General features: G+C 37.1%; 1 pseudogene; it reads right to left on the bottom strand.

Annotated features, from left to right (window-relative positions):
- Window positions 1–5,844: 5,844 nt before the first annotated feature.
- LOC149207436 (ferritin-like catalase Nec2 pseudogene) lies at window positions 5,845–7,195 on the bottom strand (annotated as a pseudogene).
- Window positions 7,196–22,996: the final 15,801 nt, after the last annotated feature.

Raw genomic sequence — 22,996 nt, 5'->3', positions numbered from 1 at the left:
CTAAATAGCCAAAGGAAACAAAGACTTCTGAGAAAGAAAGTCAAAAATGAAAATCTTGACAGGATTTTTTTACAAGAAACCAAGTGCTCCAGCCACAAAATGAAAGGGATAAGCAAAAATTAGGAAAAAGAATGGAATACATGGAAGTGGAAGGGCTCATAATATAATCGGATCCTATATATAAATAATAATGTAAGGGAAAAATAATAACAATAATGGGCTTCTATGGGGCACAACAATAACAATATGGGGCATACATGGGCACAATAATAACAATAGGGGCTACACTAAGAATAAAAATAAAGGGGATACACTAGTATTATAGGGATTCTCCTTCAAAAAAGTGTTGTCCTCAATGCTTGTGTAGTCCTGGATGCTTCTGTATAAAATTTGCATCCTCCCATGTGGAAACGTCAATGGATAAGTTATTCCACTTAATGAGATACTCTAAAATTAATCGAATCGTAGCTAGTGGGTTCTTTCTTCCATGACTCCTTTGGGCTCAAATATGTTTTTTTCCTTCTTTTTCAAGTTTTGGAAACACTATTTAAACTCAGAGCCTGTCACCGACAAACATTTTTAAGCTTGAAATATGGAAACTTGAGTCTACTCAGGAAGACATATGTAATTCCAATTTGTATGCCATATTACCAATCTTTTGCAACACCTTGTAAGGACCGTAGTAATTGGGTGATAATTTATTATCCTTCTTAGCTTTCTTGAGGGCCATTTGTTTGTATGATTGTAGCCATAAAAATACCCATTCACCTGCATCAAAACTTCTTTCACTGCGATACCGATCTTCGTGTTGTTTCATTCGATTTTGCGCGAGCGTGAGTTTGTCCTTTATGAGCTAGAGAACTTGTTGTTGATGATCGATGTGGTCTTCCACTCATTGAACCTTAGAGTTTTCTCTTAAATATGATGTGATGGATGCTCGGTGATGTCCATAAAGTGCCATAAATGGGGCCATTTTTGCTTCATTATGGAAGGAAGTGTTATAGTTCCATTCAACTAGAGGTAAGCACTTGAACCATTGTATTTGTTTGTCATATAAAAAGAAAAAAAATATATCCTTCCAAACATTTATTCACTACCTCAGTTTTACCATCAGATTGAGGATGATAAGATGAGCTATGAGCTAATTGAGTATAACGACAAGAAATTAATTCCATCAAAAAATTTCTAGTGAAAATGGAATATCTATCACTTACAATAATCTTTGGGTTTCCATGTAGCTTTTGAATTTTTTCATAAATGCAATAGAAAATGTATCAATTTAAAAGGATGAGATAATGCAGAAAAGTGTGCATACTTGGTAAGTCTATCAACTACCACTATGATGACACTCTTTGCTTCAAAATTGGGTAAACCTGTGATAAAATCCATTGAGACCTTCTCCCAATGCTAACTTAGAATGGATAAAGGTTATAAGAGACCTAGAGTCTTAATTGTATCAAGCTTATCTTGTTGGAAAACCAAACGGTCTCCCACAAACTTCTCAATATCAAATTTAAAGCCATCCCAAAAAAGTTCCTTCTTGAACCTATGTTAAGTTTTTTAAAATCCTATGTTCCATCCTAAGGGGGAGGCGTGCAATTCCAAAAGAATCCTTTGTTTGATTTGGTAATTCTTACAAATATATAAATGATATTTGTACCATGGCGAATCACTTTTCGAGTTGAATGTATCAGATGTACTAGTATCTTGCTGCAACTTTCGAATGAGTGCCCATACCTCTTCATCATTCTTTCATTCATCCCTTGCTTTGGTTATCCAATCAAGTTGGATAATAGAAATGCCACAAAGAAATGCTTCCAAATCCTCATATATCTTGAGAGTGCATCTACAAAAACATTTTTCTTTCCTTTTTTGTCAATGATTTCGAAGTCATAAAATAACATCTTTGTGATCCTTTTTTGCTGCTCTTCTGAAAATAATCTTTGTTACAAAAAATATTTAAGAGTATCATGATTTAATTTTACCTTGAATTGTATTTCCATTACGTAAGGTCACCATTGCTTTAGTGCATGTAGCATTCCCAATATTTCATTCTCATAAAGAAGTTTGTATAAATACTTTCTTTTCATTGGATGGCTTTCAAATGAAATGGGTCTTCCTTCTTGCATTAAAACAACACCAATTCCATTTCTTCAGGCATCACATTCCACAATAAAGGATTTTGTGAAGCCTAGCGTAGCTAAGGCTAGTGCTTGGCACATTTCCTCTTTAATATTTTTCAAAGTCCGTATCTCCTTGTGAAGTCCGAGAACATGATTTAATTTTACATTGAATTGTATTTCCATTAGGTAAGGTCACCATTGCTTTAGTACATGTAGCATTCCCAATATTTCATTCTCATAAACAGGTTTGTAGGAATACTTTCCTTTCAAATGGCTTTCAAATGAAATGGGTCTTCCTTCTTGCATTAAAACAACACCAATTCCATTTCTTGAGGCATCACATTCCACAATAAAGGATTTTGTGAAGTCTAGCGTAGCTAAGGCTAGTGCTTGGCACATTGCCTCTTTAATATTTTTCAAAGTCCTTATCTCCTTGTGAAGTCTGAGAAAATGAATATTTTTTTCAGTAATTTTGCTAGAGGTTTTGATATTCTCCCATAATTCTTAACAAGATGGAAATAATATCTTGCCGATGCGAGAAATCCTCAAAGATTCTTTATGGTTGTGGGATTTTTCATTCCTTAATGAGATTAGATTTTTTAGGGTCTACCTTAACACCCTCATAAGATACAATATAACCCAAATAAGATATGAGAACTTGATATAACAATTCCATTTCTTGAGGCATCACATTCCACAATAAAGGATTTTGTGAAGTCTAGCGTAGCTAAGGCTAGTGCTTGGCACATTGCCTCTTTAATATTTTTCAAAGTCCTTATCTCCTTGTGAAGTCCGAGAAAATGAATATTTTTTTCAGTAATTTTGCTGGAGGTTTTGATATTCTCCCATAATTCTTAACAAGATGGAAATAATATCTTGCGACGCGAGAAATCCTCAAAGATTCTTTATGGTTGTGGGATTTTTCATTCCTTAATGACATTAGATTTTTTAGGGTCTACCTTAACACCCTCATAAGATACAATATAACCCAAATAAGATACGAGAACTTGATATTCCTTATATGATGCTAGAGCATATAGAACTAACACCCACCCATGGGCTCGCGAGACAGTTGATGAATGGGAGGCATAGATTGTTAATCAGCTCAATATCATTGATCGGGAAATCTTAGAGGAGTTGGGGTACATGGTTCTAAACGGAGGCCACACCTGAGGTCACTGTTGTCTATACCAATAGTCTTTATTCACATATTGGTCGGGGAAGAACCTTCTAGCGAAGGTTTTGATGATGAGGACTACAAACATTTCATGTCCCGAAGATGAAATTCAGGCCATTCATGAGGAATTTTAGTTAATCCATCACAAAATCCAGAAAAAAAATTATCATCTTGCTCACATAGAGAATCATGTTCCTTACTTGCTTCAAAGGAGAAAATGACGGCAACAAGTAATTACTCTCTCTCATTTTAGGGTCTACCTTAACACGCTCATAAGATACAATATAACCCAAATAAGATACGGGAACTTGATATTCCTTATATGATGCTAGAGCATATAGAACTAACACCCACCCATGGGCTCGCGAGACAGTTGATGAATGGGAGGCATAGATTGTTAATCAGGTCAATATCATCGACCGGGAAATCTTAGAGGAGTTGGGGTACATGGTTCTAGACCGAGGCCACACCTGAGGTCACTGTTGTCTATACCAATAGTCTTTATACCAATAATCTCTATTTTATGTATTTTAGAAACATCAACATGTGATAGTGAAATTATTGTGACTTTTGAATTTTGTTGTTCATTGAAAAATGGACATATAATTTATAACAATATTCATAAAAATTAAAATATGATTAATTCATTTGTATATGATGTTTGGATTATTTTTTTATATCATCATATTTCACATCTCTTCATTATAATATTTAATAATCCATATATTTAATTAGTGGTGTAACATTTGACAATCACATTGGATAGCACAATAGAATAAATTAAAATATATTTCATGATATATCAATAAGGGGCTCTTTTTCATATAAAATAGGATAGTTATTGGTAACCACTTGTCTTTTAATTGGGAATCTATGTCCATTACATTAAACAAAATGCATGATTTTCAGAGACAATTATTTTAAAAAATACAACAACTTGGATTGATACTCAAATAGATCATCATTGTTGGTTGAACCTCTTGTCAAGTGAATTGGAGATTCCATGACTTGATTTATTTGGGCAATTTTTTGGCTGATTCATAGGTTGTTTTCATCTTCTTCAAGTTCCATCTACAAACATAAAAAATAAAGTAATAAAGTGTAATGAGTGTATCTAAATTTTCAAGAATATTGAAAATTGAAATAAATAATATACATCAATGTAAATTTAAAATCAATTTACCATAGAAAGAATTAAGTCTTGAACTATATACATTCTTTCAAAATCAAATCTCATGCCTTCTTCCAACAACTCCTCTATTGGCTAATTTCCATACTTTCTTTAGTGCAAGTTTGGTAAGCCATAATAAATCATAGATTTAATATAAAATATTTTTTTGATCTATTAATCATAAACCCAAAGAAGTAAAACAACAAAGATAGTTACAAATTCCACAATTAGTTTTAGACATTACAACATATACTCACAACCCATATTTAACCCAATGTCAATCAATTCTTGGCATGAATCTTATTGTATCTTAGCACCTATTTGAAGACATTCAAAGATGGTTGTTGTAAACAAATTTAAAATATATAAAAATCAAATCTTTAGTTGTTATAAAGAAATATTAAGAATTACTCGTAACTTTGATATCTTTCTTTTTCTTCCTTATTTATTTGTTGAATGAATTCCATTTTTCATTCTTTTCTACAAGAAAATACTTGAAAATTAATATTTAATGTTAAATTATTGGCTTATATGTACCTAATAGAAAAATTCAATGATTACATACATTTGAAAACCACAGTTGTTGTTGAGATGGATCCACATAGAATACTTCACATTATAATGAAAATATGAAGAGATGACAATATGTGCACATTGTTTACAACCAATCAAAGTGTTTTTAAAATTAATTATTACTTGGCACATTAGTTGAGATTTTGTATGGTAATTTGGAGGGAGTTATATTTATATAAAAGGAAACATATGCACCTATTGAAGCACAAATACTTTTTAAAGCATCTCAATGTTATTTTTTCAATCATCAATTTTAATTTATTGGAAGTATTTAAAAATTATATCATATTATATTGAAAAATTGGGTCATTGTGATAAGGTTAGAATGGTGAATGCCTCCGGACTAAAAGTGCATTATGGTATTCTTTGATATGCATGAACCAAGTTATTAGTATATCTCATTTGTGGACTATTGAATATAATCTATTAGGTAGTACATAATTTGGTCTTTTACTTAAATTAGATTAAGCTAATAAGTTACTTATTCTTAATTTTAGGAAGTAAATATAAAAATAAAAAAAAATAATAATAATTTTGAATAATCCTATTGTAAAAAAAATAAATAAGAGTAGTAATCATTTTGAATAATCCCTGAAAACCTTATTGTGAAAAAAACCACCCTCACTCCATCAATCCATCTCATTATGAGAAATGAACGAGGAAACATGGACACAAATTGAAGCTTATAAGCCTTTATTTATTTGAAGTTCCACGTCACGGAATTTTAGATAATGAGACAATGGAACGAAGACATTAGGCAAACATTCAAAACCTAGGAATTACTCTCTCTCATTTTAGGATCATGGTTTGGAGAGATATTGGCGTGCAAAACGTCCATCACCACCACGAGGGTAGAATCCTCCAGGGGATGATTCGTTACCCGATGCGTAGACTATCCTCAAAATCTGGGCGGGAGTGCGTGCATATGCAACAAAGTATTTATCGCCTGCAAGAATGTATCCTGGAATCAATCCCTGGTCAGCAATTCCTGTGTCTCCCAGAGTATTCCTTAGATTGGAGAGCCGTGATGTGAAATCTGAGACTTTGTATGGATATGGCACCACCCGGTCATCCTTTTGTTTAAACAATAAAGCACGGATAACCGCGTCCTGTCCCGATTCCACTCCAAGAAGCCCTGCTACCAACTGTATATTCATAGAATATACAACAAAACAAATACAACACTAGGATTTCAGATAACAATTATTTGACTTCGCTTAAATTTTCCATCCTTAATACGCATAATTGACGAATATGGCTTAAATCTGTCGAATTCCAAAATATCCCGAAAAACCACCATCCAAATACCCATCTCTAATATGTATAAAAAAAATAAAAAAATCTAACAATTTATTTACTGGTAATGCAAAACAAAACGTAGCAGTAATTTACCCGCTTGGCAGTGGGGTCTTGAAGCTGAGCATTGGCGCCGACATAGCCCGTAAGTCCGACATAGGGAATCAAATAACTTGCAAGTAGATAATTGAGACTATTAGCGTACGGATTAAAAGGAGGCGACAAAGTGGTATTCAATGCAACGTCGACGGTTTTGGCAAAATTTGAAGCGCTCAGATCCAGTTGGGGTCTAGGAAAGCCGGGCACAGTTTTCTTCAAAGCCCTGCGTTGGATTTCATTGAAGAATTAGGATTGTTATACATATTAATTTAATGTAAAAGTTACAGTGGTAGTGGTTAGAATCCATATACCACCAATTCTGCTGGATTAAAATAAAATTAAAATACCAATTCCGAGAGCAAAATAGAATAACAGAGATTACCTGAGGTGACCAACTTCCTGGTCGGCAAATTCCTTGATGACCTCAAAGAGGAATGGATCGAGGTTAGCCTTCTGTCCGCCTATGGGAGGTGGTCCACCGCTTACGAGCTCTGGTGCAACCTTATCCAGTCCATAACCGAAGACTGACCACAGGAAAAACTCGGCTTCCAAGTACTCTAAATTTATAGGAAATTCAAGCCAGTCTACATCCCCTCCTTTAACTGGCACAGGGGTGTAGTCCGGTTCAGTACTTAAATTAATTGTACTTTGATGCAAACCTTGTACTGGTAAAGCCTGTGCCATTGGTGAAGCATTAAGGGATAATAATAGTATGGCCTGCAAACAGATATAGAGTGTAGCCATTTCCATTTTGGCGTTGGGGATTATGAGACTGGAATAGAAATTAGTGCTGCGGGATTGGGATTGAGATGGGGAGGAGATAAATATAAGAATTCTCAAAGAACCAAACTTAGAAGCAAAACAGATTGCGTTAACATAATGCGGAAAACAGATTGCGCTAACATAAAGATGGATCAAAAAGAAGCATCTGCAAGCGTTTTCCAAGACGGTTTGTCGGTAAAAAGAAGCATCTGCAAGCGTTTTCCAAGACGGTTTGTCGGTATAGATCCTAAATTAGGATTTAATCTATGTAAATTCTGGTGTCAAGATGGTCTGTTGGTATACATTCTAAATTACGATTTATTCTATGCAAATTCTGGTGAAGTTTAGGTAAATTACCAGTGCCTACAACGCTCTTCATGCATATCAAAAATTTCATTCTCCCGCAGTCTTAGTACATTATTAACCCAACCCTTTCTCCCCGACCATTCCTTTATCCTTGAACAACCCTTTCTCCCCGACCATGGAGAACGCAAGTGCTACCATTCCTTTATCTTTGAACATATTCCTGGCCTTTCCATTGTAGTTCAAATTTTGTTAAAACCTTTTCCCTTCGGCGTCACATACATTTAATCCATTTAAACATGTTTTAATTTATTTATTTACCAGATTTGACTCAGGTAATCTGCTTAGGATTTAGTGCGGTGAAAGAGGTTTGCATTATTCATTCACATGCCATATCGCTAAATAATTATTTAAAAAAAAATTAATTGTAAAAAATAATATTAAAAATTGGTTAATATTGATATCTCAGATATTATATAATGAATTAAAACTATTAATTATTTTAAAATAAATATAAAATAAATATTATTATTTTTCTATTTTAAAATAAATATTATTATTTTTCTGGAAAATGTTTTGGTGTTTTTCTTATTTATTTTTAGATATATTGACATTGCAAAAAAATATTAAACAAAAAATAGAAAACTTATACATTTGAAATATAATATTCATAGTGGGATGAATGATTAGAAAGTAGTAATAAAATAAAACAAAATCTCACTTGAATTGACAATGAGCTAGTTAGGATTTTAGGCCAAAACTTTGAAATCATGTGTGTGAAAACAATGAATAATGAGCTAGTTAGGATTCTAGGCCAAATCCTTGAAATCATGTAGAGATAAGTTGTGAAAACAATGAATAATAACATAACAAAATATAAGAGGCATGTAGAGACAAATATTGGAAGGAAAATAGGTTGATTTTATTAAATGAGTTAATAGTCAAAATATTAACACCAAAGTTCAAAACTCAAATTAATGCAATGTACAAACTCAATGAAATCCAATGAGAGTGACAAGGCATTAATCCTCCATGCAAATTGTGAAATTGGGCAGCCTTTTGTCTCCATAAAATTCACTATTAGCGCTCATAACGTTATGCAATTGGCTCACAAAACAAAACAAAACAAAATATAGATAAACGACTAAAAAATTATCCTTTTCGAGGGCGGAACTTCCTTTACCTTACATAAATGAACAATTCTTGGATGATACAAATGATAAGACCTCCTTGATATATATAGCAGTCTAAGGGCTCACAATATAATCAAATCCTATATAACGATAACAATGTAAGGGCACAACAATAACAATATGGGGCATACACGGGCAAAACCATAACAATAGGCACTTCACTAACAATAACAATAAGGGGGATACACTAGTATTATAGGGACCTAACATGTCCTTCTTCAAAGAAGTGTTGTCCTCAAGGAGCATATTATTTAGAAAGGTTGGAGACTTCATTTGGCACATTCAAAGTGTAAGATGTCAAGGATAATACCTTTGTAGTAACCGCAAATGAAAGGCCTAATGAAGGAGAGAAAGAAGGCTTGTTTTGGGTTAATTTATCATCACTGTTTGGGTTGCATTAGAAGCAAAAGAAGCCAACGAAGAGTAGTAGTTATGTGCTAAATTTTGTGGTATATTATCCTTGTGAGCATGCCGAGAACTTTAGTAGGAGTCTGAGCTCCTCTAGGTTCCTTTTTTAGCGTCGAAAAGGTACAACTGTGGGCGCGAAGGTGTCCTAAGGACCAACGAAGGAAGGACCTATTAGAAGAAGCGTATCCACAGTCCTTTGGAGCATTGGAGACCAAGTTGGACATGCTATTGTACTCCGTACAACATGCCCTATCCAGATGTCTAAAATATGAGATAAGGACATAAAATGGAGTTGCAAGATGAGAAAATAAACAAGGTATGTTAGTTTCCTTTTGTTGACGTTTTTCTAGTGGATACATAGTCCAAATATGGGAGAATTGTTGGACATATTGTGGCTGTTAGGAGGGAAGAAAGTAGGTGTTCTACTGAGACCTAAGTGTAGACTGAGAAGGACTTTAGATATTCTAGGAGAGGAAATGATATGGAGGCTTAGTGTTTCATCCCTTGAAGGAAGAAGTCACAACCTAAGTGGGCTAGTGAATCAACCCTAAGTCGAGAGTTGGAGAAGGACATTTGACAGTCATAGTGGGAAACCATTTGTTTCCTAATTTTTCCTCATTGGACTAGCATAGGAAGGTAGTAGAGGGAAGAATAACCTAATAGCTAAGGAGCAGTAGTGGGCAATCAAGGAGTTGTTCACAAACGGAGTTGTGAACTACTCGCAAGAAGACTCTGTGTTGAGTCATTAATGGACTAATGATGAGCTAGAGGGAAATTTGGAGAGCTCTGTTCAGTGACCTAAAGGAGAAAGATTCATTGATAGAGGCAGAGATGCAGATTCGGAGCAGACGAACCAACAAACGTCTTTAGGGTACGACCAAGAGAAGTTGTGATGGTGCACTATATTAGCTAGTAGGTTAGTTGTATTTTGTTTAGGGTAGGTTGGTTATCATATTTGTTGACACGAAACCCTAGTTAGTATTATCGTATTAGTGATTGTGTGAGGGCCATGATTGTAGAAAAGTTGTCTATTTTTACACGTGTTGATTTGTTGCTATATTTGTTCTAATGTGAAAAGTAGTTTGTTATGGCATTTTAGTTGGTTTTGTTAGAGATTCTAAGACCCTAACCTAGATTCTCCAGTGTCGTGGAAAAACAACATTCAAAGCCCTTATAGAGAACCAAATAGGGAGAAATATTAAAACACTCAGGTTTGATAATGGAGGCGAGTACAACTCAAATTCCTTCAAGGAGTTTTGTGCACATGATGGTATCGGGAAGAGCTGGAATTCCATAAAACCCTCAACAAAATGGAGTTGCAAAGTGGAGGAATAGTGTTATTATCAGAGTAGTCAAGGTTGTTTTACGTGATCAAGAGTTGCATATGTTTCTATGGGCAAAATCTTGCAACATTGTTGTTTATTTTTACAACCAGAGTCCACATAAGGTGTTAGGAAAATTGACACATGAGGAAGCTTTGAAAGGAAAGAAGCTAGATTTGGCACACATCCACATGTTTGGTTGTTTGGTATATTTCCATGTTCCATCGAAAAAGAGAACAAAATTAGAACATATTATTATGGGGCACAGTGAGACCTCAAAATCCTACAAAGTTTACATTCTTGCTCTCTGGAAAACAATGAGACACATGGATGTGAGGTTTGAGGAACAGAGGGCTCTCATGATGTATTCTAGCATAGATTCTCCTATAGTGGAGGTTCAAGAGTAGGAGATAATTAAGAAAAGAACAATACAAACACCTCAAGATACTATGACACATAATTGTGAGAAGAATGTGCAAGCTAGGCAAGAGGAGCAGGGTGAGGAGAAGAGTGTTCCTCTCAGGCTTAGACTTCTAGCACATGGAGGAGGCCAAGTGGGTAGAGTAGACACTAAGATATGCTCAAGAGTGCATGGGGACTCCTAGATGTTTAGTCAAACAAAGAAGGGCAACATAAAAATATTCAGGCTATATGGCATTGGTGAGTGAGCCAATTGCGACCAATATTTTCAACTTCTAAGAAGTAGTCGAGGATTAGTTTTGGATGGATGCTATGGTGGGAGAATATTTTTCCATCATGAAGAGCAATGTTTGGGAGGTTGTGCCACAAACAAATAGAAAATTCGTGGTTGGCTTTAGATGGGTCTACAAGATTAAGCACATTGTAGGTTGTCATGTGGATGAGTTCAAGGCTCGATTTGTGGTTAAGGGGTTTTCATAGAATGAAGGGATTGGCTACGATTATACCTTGACCCCAACTGCCAAATACTCATCCATCAGGGCAATAATTCTAGTTACAACACAATTGGGTTAGAGGATTTATCAAATGGATGTAAAGGCAACCTTCCTTTCGTGGTTGGCTTTAGATGGATCTACAAGATTAAGCACATTGTAGATTGTAGTGTGGATACGTTCAAGGCTCGATTTGTGGTTAAGGGGTTTTCATAGAAAGAAGGGATTGATTGTGATTAGACCTTCGCCCCAACTCGAAAATACTCGTCCATTGGGGCAATAATTTCTGTTACAACACAAATAGGTTGGAGGATTCACCAAATGGATGTAAAGACAACCTTCCTTAATGGTGTGGTTGTAGAAGAAATTCATATCGAGCAACGAGAGGGGTTTGAAGTGCATGGGAGGGATTCCCATGTGTGTATATTGAAGAGAGGATTATATGGACTCAAGCACACTCCTAGGGTATGGTATGCTAAGATTGATAACTACTTGCAGGTCATGGGCTTCACCAAGAGTAAGGCATATCCAAACATGTATTACATTTAGGTCAAGTGTGAGCCTCTCATTTTGGTTCTATATGTGGATGACTTATTTCTGATAATTTGCAAGAGGCTCATAGTGGAATGCAAGAGGACTTGGAAATATACTTCGACAAGAAGGATTTAGGGTCGATGCATTATTTTATGGGCTTGGAGATGTGTTAGAAGGATGGAGAGATATTCCTTGGGTAGGGGAAGTATGCAGTTGAGATCCTGAAATGACTCAGGATGATGAATTGCAGACCCATGTCTACACTGCTAGTGACCAACTGGAAGAAGATTGATGCTTTCAGATAAGATGTACTGGACCCTACATTATATATATAGCTGATCAAATCTCTCATGTACCGCTTCTCCTTAGCTCATTCTTGTTGCATGATTAGTAATCACAAATCCTCAACAACCACTCTTGGGTCAATCGTCTCTTGAACAATTTTATGTTCTACTTAACCAACCTTTTAGCTAGTTAATAAGTAGAAAATGAGACCAATTGTTCCTTTCTCCAAATGGCCAACAACCTAGACTATAACTTCCTACAAATGACATCATGGTCTTCGATAACTGAAGACAAGATGGACTACATGTGTGTTTTGACTATGTGAGGATGATGTTTCTTATTGTTAAAGAAGCATTGGAACATTTAAAGAATTAGTTTATCACATTCTAGATCAAACATGATGTCATATAATCTAATCATGGCCATATCTTCTAAAATCTAGAGCTTTTTCCCAAAGGTAGGACCCACAGTGTTATCCCAATCTTGAAAGGTCTCTACTATAAGCCTAAAAACTCCCCTCATAATATCATTGTTGTAACAATGTATAGGTACAGTCAATCTCATAATGTTACTAAGATAAGATGCAATTGGAAGTTTGACCCCTACACAAGGGTGTTTCAAGAGAGTTGGTTGTACTAGGGAAATCATGGTTGTTTTTAGAGCCCAACCTAGCTTCTTCCCCTCTCATTCGTTCACCTTCGAAAGGAGTGAGTATTGTTCTTCCAGTTAGAGAAGGGATTTCACACTAGCCCTCATGTATTTCAGATATGTCCCAGGTACAAATATTTTATGTTTGATTTCTAGCTCCTTTTGCAAATCCTTCAGTTGCTCCCATTGAAGAATAACATGGACCTCTCTTGAGAAAAGTTTGTTGTTGTGCTTAGATTTCTAGTGTGTATCATAGTCCATTGAGGTGTTGTTGTGTTGTCTTACAAGATGTTTCAAATGCTCCAGTGTGAAAAAAGAAGGATATAATTCTTCTAATAGTACATGGAAATGACATCAAATAACTCTCAACCTATCAATAATAAAAACTGTTATAGGTCATACCCATCAACTTCAACTCTAACACACATGACAAAATCTTATATGACAAAAATGGACATTTCACTATTACAATCGAAAATTGCTTTTTTGACTCAATACAAGGTCCAACAAGGTATCTCGCTGGCATGTATAAGATTCCAACAGTGAAAATAACATATGCAACTGATGAATTCCAATTAGAAATTTTCCGGAAGTGATACTGTATTTTCCAAAAGGTGTACACATTTTTATAGGAGTTTGTCAAACAGTTTGAAGAAGGGTTGTTGTAGGTGTAAAAATTTTAATTCTAGGTTGGAAATTACATAATATAGCCAAAGTATATTTTATGTTTGATTTCTAGCTCCTTTTGCAAATCCTTGAGTTGCTCCCATTGAAGAATAACATGGACCTCTCTTGAGAAAAGTTTGTTGTTGTGCTTAGATTTCTAGTGTGTATCATAGTCCATTGAGGTGTTGTTGTGTTGTCTTACAAGATGTTTCAAATGCTCCATTGTGAAACAAGAAGGATATAATTCTTCTAATAGTACATGGAAATGACATCAAATAACTCTCAACCTATCAATAATAAACACTGTTATAGGTCATACCCATCAACTTCAACTCTAACACACATGACAAAATCTTATATGACAAAAATGGACATTTCACTATTACAATCGAAAATTGCTTTTTTGACTCAATACAAGGTCCAACAAGGTATCTCGCTGGCATGTATAAGATTCCAACAGTGAAAATAACATATGCAACTGATGAATTCCAATTAGAAATTTTCCGGAAGTGATACTGTATTTTCCAAAAGGTGTACACATTTTTATAGGAGTTTGTCAAACAGTTTGAAGAAGGGTTGTTGTAGGTGTAAAAATTTTAATTCTAGGTTGGAAATTACATAATATAGCCAAAGTATATATAGAATCATAAACACATCAGCACTGATATATGATTTTCATCGCAACCCAACAAATATAAACCTTGAGAATAACCATAACAAGAGTTAGATGCAAATTTGTATCGTCCACTGAATTAAAAATTCGGAAATTTCATAATGGTTCATCATTAACCAATTTGATATTTCTTGGAAAAGACAGAATACCCAAAGAAAAGGAACCTGATATATTTATATGTTTCCCAAGACAAGCTAGTACATAGAAATACTTAGCAAAGAGGTTCCTTGTGGCAAGCATTAGCTACAAGAATTTCACGACCCTTCTAATGCATATACAACCAAAGATTCAACCCCACTTGGTCTCACATTATATATAGTCAACAAAAGGTGACTTATCCTCGTATTATGCTTGAGTTTCTACCTCTGCAAATGATAGTCTCAGCGAACAAGAAAATGACAAACAAGGCAAGGAACTCGGTCACGGGAGAACAAAAGAAACTCAACTCAGTAATGCCCAATATATGTCCTCCCAAGGAGAGATAATATGCTCATCCAATAGAGATAACCCACGGTCTTCTGATGACAAGAAAATCAACTTCTTCACACTCAGAATTTGTCCACCACTATTATACTCTCCAAGAAACAACCCCAATATTGATTTCGTCCGTTTTTCTAAGGGAACTCAATTTCTTCACTAGTTGAACTCATCTCTGTGGCTTAGATCTGTACTTAGTCCTTTACATTAGCAGCAGGAAATTCATTCTTGGATCTAGAATTTGTGCCCACTAAGTGCTATGAAATCAACTCCTTTCAGCCAAGGAAAGCCATCCTTCTTGACACCGTAATATTTGGAACACCAAAAATTTGCAATACAATAGACCAAAAATAAGAAAAAGGATATGCCCAGAATGCCACAAATCTCAATTAGTGAGGATTATGCCCACAAAAAAAAAAGGAATTCTACAGGTCAAATGAAATATTCATGCCCAGAAATGTGATGATCATACCCAACAATGAGAGCACTCAACCTTGTGAAAAGCACGTTGTTATTTAAGCTAACCCTCATGCAAATGGTAATCTGGATACGACCCACTAATTGGAATGTTGGTTTTTGGCACAATTTCAACCTCCTAATGATGTGACCTCGGCTTTAATGAAAGAAACTGCTCACTACCTATAGAAAATGAGCATCTTGATCCCCTGTCAATTGGATTTCACCACATTCCAATCTCCTGTTGATCGTGCTTTTAAATAATTTGTCTTTGATAAATAATTTGATCTTATAGTGATCAAACAATCCAATCTTTCAAGTGTCCAGGTGAAAAAAAATTAATGCGACCTCCTCAACTCGATAATAATGTTCATGGCCCTGCATAGTTTAAACTAGGCCAAATAACTCATCGTTGGTTTTTCACAATTACGAATTCAGCCCTTTAATATTTAAATAATAAATAATTTAGCCATGAAACAAAATTTTGGCTTAATAATATTATATACCACCCCTTTAAATTTAATTTAATATGGTCTCTCCAAACAAATGTATGCTTTGAATGAATAATTGGTCCATATCCCAATTAATAATTTGGTCCCTTCATAATTTTTTCTCTCAACCCTTTTAGAAGAATAATTCATTTTTGGCCCAGCAATGGGCTTTTGGAAAAATATTGGCCAAAAACAATAGTCTATACAAAATTCTCTTCGGCAACAAATGGATGTCACAATGGCTTCTTCAAAAATAACCTTACAGAACAATAAACCCCATAAAATTTGACAACGAGTGAATTAGGGCAATTATAAAGAACCATTGAAATTGTCGAGATTCTAGCTAGGGTGATTATTGAGGATCACCGAATGCTAGTTTCTCTGAAGCCCTAGATCTTCTCTAAAGTTGTTCCACAATAAACCCTCAGGATGGCACGATACACAACTTTGATACCATTGTAATATTTCAGATATAAAATTAGTACAAAATTGTTTCAAAAATTTAAGTCATCAGCTCCATAGATAATTTGCAAAAATTTCAAAACAAAACAAGAAATGGAATCTGCAACTAAAGAATAGACAAAATAATCATACAAAGGAACTCAACCTTATTTGATTAATATGTAAAATATGAAGATACAATAACTGGAAATCGCTGAGGTAATGGTCTCAAAATGATCTACAATAATGTCGCATTTGACCTCCAAAATAGTTAAACTATTGAGTACAAGCTGTGAATTCTGAATGAATTCAGCAAGGAGAGAGATGGGTTCTCACCCAAAGGTTTTCATCTTGGGGCTACTAAGGTAGAGCACTAAATTCTTTAATCCACACCAAAGAAAAATGCTCAAATGCAAGATGTCCTCAAATGTTCTTCTCCTCCTCATTTTAAAGGCCCTATAGATATATCTCCAATCTTCTAAAATTATTTTATTTTATTATTTTATTATTATTCTAGAAGCTCCCCCTTGACTTTATCTTAAGTGGATTTTTAATTTTATTTTATTTCACTTGGGTCACTTTTGACATTTTTGCTCCAATTAATTATTTTCTCATTTTTAATTAAATGATTAATTAAATTTTCCCACTAGGTGTAGCTCAATTGGCAATCACAATGTTATGAAGTAATATGTAAAGAATGAGATTTAAAGTTCAAATCCATGTGGGTTAGACCAACAAAAAAGGACTAATTAAAGTCATTTTAAACCTAGCAAAATTGTAAATCACCCACCATACTCTCTTCAACCACCGTAAGTCACTGGTTCTGTTAACACCCAGGTTGTTCCCTTTGACTCTAAGGGAATATGGCCGGGGTAACCACTAACCAATCTTTGGATTACAGCTTCTAGCCAAGCTGCAATCAGAGAGGGCTCTCTCTTTATGATTTATCTTTGTTTTTTGAATGATCTAAGGCTAGCTATGAGTTCAGTTTTGATTTAAGGTTTTAGTTGGGTGATAATTTCAGTCCAGGTTCTTATGCAATTTCTAAAGTGTTCTAGTCCATTGGGCTATGGAGTCAGTGGTCCTTAGGTCTTTGGTGTGATGCTTTGATACTGTAGTGATGCTTCAGAGCCAAATTAGTGTCTGAGAACAACGTTTATATTTAGTGACTGAGTGGAGTATATCCAGTTAATGCAAGGCAATGAAGAATCTTGCAGTGAACTGCTGAAGAAACACAAAGGGAATACTATCCTAGAAGCAATTAAAAATTTGTAGGCAATATTCATACGTATCGAATCAATATAGACATGAGCAGTTAAGAATTCATGTGCATAGTAATCCTGAAGTCAAAACATTCATAGCAGTAAATTTTGAGTGCAAGGTGTAGTAAAACAAATCTTGTACTATTCTTTTCCTTTACTGCTAGCTTAGTGTAACATGATTATGATCTGACAAACATAAGAAAACAGGTTTTAAAGTTTGAAGAAAAAACTTGTTTATTTCATCAGACAGCACAGGAATTCTGCATCAACACATGGAGCATCCTTCAGACATCAAATATTTCAGGAAATCACTGAGCTCATCCAGCCCTTTGTATTAGATAAATCTGAAAGTGTACAATACAAGTGTTCTCATAGAGAAAATTACCAACCCCTTATGAGTTACTCAGGGGAGTTTATATACAAAATTTACATCAAAAATATCAACGAATGAGTTAATATCTCATTTATGATATGCTAATCTCCAGAATGCAGTAGATGAAGGAGTGAATGCAGCCGTAATTCCTTAATGCTTCAGTTATCAAATAGTCACAAGATATTTGGACTTTATGGCTGTTAGAGTCGGTTGGAGATGCGTTGTTCAAAAATTGGCTAGTTGTCATCGTCTTATGTGATGAGTAACTTTTTAGCTGTTTTTAAATGCTAACCCTTTTCCGCTGTTTGTCTTCTAGTGATCTGGAGCTGGCAGTGACCTATATGACTGAAGCTACCATGGAAAAATCTGGAGCATTGCCTGCCACCAATCCTCCTTAGGCATGTGATGTCTCCGAATTTTTATTAAGGTCTCATCGGCCTCTGTATACTGCCAAAAGTTAGGAGGAGTTTCAAACAGATGGTTTGCCTCATTTTCAATGAAGAATAGGCCTTCTAGTTTAGTGTACAAGCTCTGTCCTGTTGGTGGCCCTGTTTGCTCGAGAGTACTGCCAGATGCAATGATTTGATTTTCAATATAAGTGACCATCCTTTTGGTAAATTGATCTCTGGTGATCAATCTCCCTGTGCTACTTAATAGGATGGGCAGTCCCCTTGCTTGCAGCATTCCCATTTTAAGTTTATACTCCTCCACCTCAGCCTATATTTCATAGCATTTTCTCTCCACAGTTTGCACATAATTTCTGAGAGTTAGCACCTTTTTAGCTGTGAGGATGGCCTCTGTTCTGTTGTTGATGCCAATGGCTGCCAGCTCCTCTTTGTCCTACCCGTTCAAAAAATCTATCAGCCTGTTTGCTTGCTCAGGTCTGTTTCCCAGCACTTTTTTGGCCCTCTGGATTTTTGTCTGTGCTTGGCCAATCAAATCCATTTGCTCGTGGATTGTCTTGATGGATTTCCATTGTTTGGTGATAGTTTGGCTAATCTTACCCCATAAAATTCTTTTTAAGTCGGCCATGGCACTTTCCAGATTTAGCTCCTTCTCCAGGGCCTTTATTTTGTCCTTTAGTGCCTTTATTTCTCTGGCCTGTTCTGCTACAGTTACTTTTGATTTGTCATACTTGGCATCCAGTTCTGCCAATTTTTCCTTGGCCTTTTTTATCTCATTTGCCTGGAGCTCCATTTCCTTGATGGCATTAGTTAATTCTTCTATGCTTGCACTGGCATCTGGGGCCGTTGTTGTTCCTGCTGCTTCTGATGTGGGGGCCACTGCTGCCGCTGTAGTTGTTGTTGTTGAAGTTGTTGGAGGAGCTTGGGATGTGGATTCTCCCTGTTTGTCTTGTAGTGCTGCTTCTAGCTCTTTCTCCAATTCCCTGATCCTCTGGCCTTGCTGCATTAAGAGGTCTAGTTGGTCCTCAGCCCGTTTTTCCTTTTGAAGTTCAGCTGTTTGAGGGTGCTCTGTGGGCTGCAGCTTCAACCTATTCATCAGTGCATTCAGGTCATCATCTTTCTTATTCATGAGGGCCTTCACACCAATTGGATCACTAGGATCGTGTCCAAGATCAATGATGATGTCCTCCAAAGATTTTATTCTATTATCTTTGGCCAGTGAGGACATTCTCTCAAAATCCAACTGTGTGTTGGTATTCTTTAGGGACTCTTTTAGCTCATGGGCCATGGTGGCCTTTTCTACCAAGGTGCCATAGACCATTTCTCCAACTTGCTTGTGGAGTTCTATTTGCTCCATGGGATGGATGTCTTTGGCCAAGACCTCCACCCTTGTTTTCAAAAAATCTGCAGCTGATGTAGGCTGAGATTTTGTAGGCTTGAAATGACTAAATATCATTTTTTCTTCTTTAATGTCATATACAGACATTAATCTCTCTTGCTGGGCTGGTGTAGCATCTATAAATTGCTTGTAGACCTCACCCCTCAGCAGCTCATTCTGAGCCTTTATTTCTTTAAAAGAAGCCTTGGTGCTCTTGGGCTTCTTGGTCTGCTGGGAAGAAGATGACACCTCCAAACCAAGCTGCAGGCCTTGCTCCTGTTGGAATGAGCTGGTACCAGTGTGCTGGCTTGCTTCCCTGTCTTTCCTTGAACTGTCAAGGAATTCCTCAGTGATGTCTTCAACTTCTGGAGAGTCAGCCCTTTTCCTTTTGGCCTCTGGCTAATGGGAGGATCCACTAATAGGAGTGGACTCTTCTCTGTCTCTTTTAGTACCCCTCTCCTCATGTGTTGGGGTCTGCAAAATTGGTGCTATTAGTGGCTCAGTTTGTGGAGGAGGAGTTTGCTCTTGCTGCCATTCTGTGAGCTCCTCTCTCTGCAGCTCATTTTGCTGTTCAGTTTGCTGCTGAGTTGAAGGGGAAGCCTTCTCTTTTACTGCTTCCTCTTCAGCACCCATTATTCCTTTTCCTTTGTCTAAGCCTAGTGCTTCTGTAAAAGATGCTTGTGTGTCTGGTGCAGTCCTTGAGGTTGAGGTCCCTTCTCCTGCTGAATGAGGCTGTTTGAAGGGTACCTGCTGCACAGAGTCTAGGTCAAGAGTCTTTTCTAATTCCTTGACATTCTTTATCATCATTTCTTCTTCAGTTAATTTGTCAACTATAGAATCCTGTAGCCATTCCTGCTGGTTGGCATATTTTTCAATATGGGGATAACTGCAATGTTTAATGCCTATTAGCCTGTATTTCATTCTCCTAGTAGAAATGAAGCCTTCAAGGTCTTAAGGGACCCATCGAAAACTGTATGACAGCTGGTATTTGTCTTTGAGGATCTGGTCAGCCTCTTCCCAACCTTCCTTTTTATTCATGATGAAAGGACCCAGTTGATGTTTGAACTTGAGGTGGAATTTCTTTTTGGAGCTGTGGAAGTGGGTAAGGTGAGACTGAATCAGCTGCCTATAATATTCAAGGGCAAATATCCTCATAGGCACATATTTTGGGAGCCTGAATGGACAAAGCTCACAACCATACACTCTGATGACTGTATGATCCTGATATAGGTACCAATCACCTATTTTGGACTTCTTGGAAAGCTGCAAAGCTTTCTGTATTTCAGTTGATATTCTGGGAGGAGGAGCCCTCATCAACAAGCAAGAGACAGGGTATACAAACTGGTCAATAAACTCACAATAGGAATAGGGTGACATTTGGACCAGGTGATAAACAAATGTCTAGAAGATGACATATCTTATTTCCCCTCTATAATCCAGATTTTTGATGTAGCATGGAAAAACCTGGGACTGATAATACATGAAAAGGTGGTAGATGTAAGAGGAGTACTTGAAGACACCCTGTCTGTCCACTTTGCTCAACTGATCATGAATTTTGTTAGCTATGAACTTAGCAAAGTTAAACTTGCGGGCAGGGGGTTGGCGTGGACTATAAACAGATAACAAAACCAACATTGTTCCTTCCACATGCTCACTGGTTCTGTACCCCAGCACATAAGAGATCATATCTAGTAGTAGTCTGCCTGTTTCTGTAAAGGAGACATCCATATAGGGAGGTGGCCCTGCAGGCTGACACTCAGGTTTCATGAATGTCCTGGTGACATTGTGAATCTCCTCACTAGTCATTTTGGCAGCAGCATCCAGCAGATAATTCATGGAAAAGGGAAATAGCAGCTCAGTCTGGTCAAAGTGGAGCATTTTATTAATGGATTCAGGATTGATGTGAAAGAGGATGCTCCCAGATGGAGACTTAATGGCTCTCTGCTGTACATCATAGTTTTCAGCACATAGGCGCACAATCTGAGGGAAAACATTGACAGAGGGGAGGCAGTAGTATGGTAGGTTTGATTCCCATATCCCATAGGTGTCCTTGACGTTCAAATAGTCTTCTCTCAACTGCCTGAAGGTCTGCATGAAGTCCCTGTTACCCACAAAGTCTTCAATAAGAGAGTCCCTGTCAACAATAGGCAAGGTCTCCAGGTCTTTGTTTGGGGCATTTAAAGGAGTAACATTGAGAGCTGTGGGTGCAGGGGCAGCCATTGTATAATCTGATTGTGAATAATGTGATTGCAGTGGTTTGCAAGGCTCCTCAGAGTTCAGTAATAACCTCAATGTTGTCAATGCTTGAACTTTTCTTCATAGTGAAAGAGGTCGGCTTGTTTCTGCAGGTTTTAGTAAATTCACAAGGGTTGTGAATTGTTAGGAATGCTTTGCAGAGGGTGTGCAGGATCTATTTTGGTTAATTTGCAGTTGGCCTGTACTCGGCAAAAGGGAACAATGCCGAGCACCTTGAGAACAATTTTATGGTTTTAGGTGCGTGGGTCGACTGTTTCAATGCTGAATTATAATGCAGAGGCAATGTAGGTTACTTTAGTTGACTCTTAGGTAGCAGACAGAGTTGGATTTTAGGATTTGACAAGTGTTCAATGGTGAATTAGCAGAGAAATGGCATGCATGGGGCAAAACATGAGATTCACGGTGAATACCTGGATAAACGCTCGACAAGCCTGCGGGCCAAACTGTGGGTGCTTTGTGGTGGTTGATTTGATGAGTTGGCACGGTACAAATTCGAATTTTGCAGCTTGAGGGACAGTCTGGCGCGAAAGTAGCAGCAAGAGCTCAGTGTATTTTCGCTTGAAAATGACACAAAACGACTAATTTGGGCCTTAATAACGGCAATTTTGGCAAAAATGGCTTATTGGAGCTTTTCCGCCAATGACGTTAGCATGACGTCATGGCGGGCCCGGGTACAGAGGTGACACGGATGGTGAGGTGGAGGCCATCATGGCTGGACATGTCGGCGGGCAGATGCGGTGGCAGGGCTACGTGGAGGGCCACGTGGCGCAGGAGTGGACGGCATGTGTGACGTCATAATGACGTGGGTGATGGTGTGTGGGAGGGGTGGTATCGGGGTGGTGGTAAGCGGGTTCCCCGCACCGCCTTTGCTGATGAGTGGTATTGGGAGGGGGTGCTCCGAACAACCCCGGCGTTTGACACGCGTCCAGGGTACGGAGCAGGAAACCACTTTCCCCGGGCGCTAAAGGTCGGCAGATCCGGGCCCAAGAATACCCGCCCACCGTTAGATCATGGGTGGCGAAAGATCAACGGCTGGCGGGCCCTCCGACGGATCGTGCAGGTTTGGGGGCCCCGCCGGCCTTAATTAAATATTCAATTAAATATTTACAGCGGAAAACTATAGGAAAGGGGGTTTTCTATTTTTTCGGGATTTTCTTGGGTTTTTCAAGGGTTTTATAAGGATTTTATAAGGAAAAGAGGTTCAGGAGTGGGTTTAGCAGGGGGAAAAAGGTTTTTAGTGGCGCTTTTGAGAAGAGGGGAGGTGAAGGCTTAGGGGAAAGGTTGTTGCTCCTAACCAGAGGTTAGAGCAGCCCC

This window comes from Pinus tabuliformis, chromosome 1_2 (genome assembly GCF_031772625.1).
Source record: "Pinus tabuliformis cultivar Carrire ecotype Pingquan chromosome 1_2, CPIR1, whole genome shotgun sequence".
In the NCBI taxonomy this organism is placed as follows: domain Eukaryota; kingdom Viridiplantae; phylum Streptophyta; class Pinopsida; order Pinales; family Pinaceae; genus Pinus; species Pinus tabuliformis.
Note: the sequence above shows the minus strand (reverse complement) of the source record. Positions and strands in the feature narration are given on the sequence as shown.